Below are 1,607 nucleotides of genomic sequence, written 5' to 3'. Positions count from 1 at the left end.
TATTCTGAGGCAACATATCGCAGATTATTTGTCATGGTGTCTGTGTGCATGGTGTGGAATATTGCGTAATATTTTCAACGGGGTGTAATGTGAACGCATTCCTCCCCGGTTAAAGGCCTTTAGTTAGGTATATCAACAGTAAACCCATAATGCCGCAAGCCATCCATTGTCTCCGCCAGAAAAAATGCGGTCATACTGCTTAGCACGCATTTCGAGGGCTTTCTCAATTGTGCAGGCTTTGGTCACGAATTCGGTGACCGTTTTTTTTTTTTTTTGGGGGGGGGGGCGGATTGCGGACAAGGCCACCACAGTTCCTCCTTCACACCGCGCAGTATGAAGTGTAACTTCTTTTCTTCCGCCATGCAAGGGTCAGCACGCCTGAAAAGCTTCATCTGTTCGGCGCGTCTCCAGCAAGACTTCGAACCGCTCCTTTCGCACAACCGTGGTGAACGTCCTTACAAATTGCGCTCTCAATCAGTTCCAAGAGTCTAGGGAGCTCTCATGGTTTTCGAACCAGATCCGTGCTGAGTCCTCAAGGTAGAACACTTGCCTGAGTGTCGCCACGTCGTCCCATCGGTTAAACAGCCTGACCCGTTCGACCGGCTCAAACCAGTTTTCGGGGTCCTCCGAAAGTGGCCCATGAAAAGTTGGGGGCTCCCTTGGTTGCTGAAGAACGAGGGCAGGATTGGAGGCGCTGGTCACGGTGCCTGCGCTGATCATGGGTGTTTTCACGACCTCTTCTTCCTTCACTTTATCCGGAAGCAGTCCAAAGTCTGGCTGAAGACCTTGCAGACGGCGGCTAACACGAGTTGGGCTTGTTGTCGGCTTGACGAGGGCTTAGGGTGCATATACCTAGCACCTTACCAGATGTCACGTAGCCAAAGACGGAACAGCTGTCTTAAAGGAAAAAAGTCTTTTGAAGCGACCTTGGGCTCGCTTAACAACCCAACGAGTACACAGGTGGCAAAGCAGCTGTCAACAATGTGATGTGCGCAGGCAACTGTCGGCGAATTCAATGACGTGGCGTTCGCAATGCGGGCATTTATCTTTCGGCGGGGGTGTTTGTCGAACCGTGGATTGACATCGAGAACAGTGTAGATAAATGAAGACTATAGTAGGCTACTGGCGCTAGGGCGAAGCATTCTCCTTATCAAATAAGATAACCCGTGCGGCATAAGAAAAAAAGTAAGAAACATGCGCTTCTTGTGGGACACAGATAACCCAGCCCGGCGCAGCCTGGCGGTAAAAGCAAGAACGTAAATAAACAAATCCAATGCATGGTTCGTGACATCCGACGACATGGACTCAGTGAGGAGCTTCTGCCACAGTATTTGGGACCCTACCGGATTGTAAAACGTGTTGGCCAACTGACCAATGAGGTGATCCCCGATGGTGATTGGGGAACATCAAGACGAGGCACGCGGCACGAAGTCATCGACGTGGTTTGCCTAAAGCCTTATTACGCAAGATGACGGACGTTATTTTTGTTTGTTCGGACTGTCATTTTATTTTTGCATCGGGTCGACGCACTATTAGAGGGGGAAGGGGGGCAAAGGGCAGGGCGGATGCCTAGGCTTATGTGTTAAATAGGCATGCCCAAAATTACG

Source organism: Haemaphysalis longicornis, unplaced genomic scaffold (genome assembly GCF_048455015.1).
Source record: "Haemaphysalis longicornis isolate Haplotype H1 unplaced genomic scaffold, Haemaphysalis longicornis Haplotype H1 scaffold_7, whole genome shotgun sequence".
In the NCBI taxonomy this organism is placed as follows: domain Eukaryota; kingdom Metazoa; phylum Arthropoda; class Arachnida; order Ixodida; family Ixodidae; genus Haemaphysalis; species Haemaphysalis longicornis.
The sequence above is the reverse complement of the archived record's forward strand: the minus strand, read 5'-3'. Positions refer to the sequence as shown.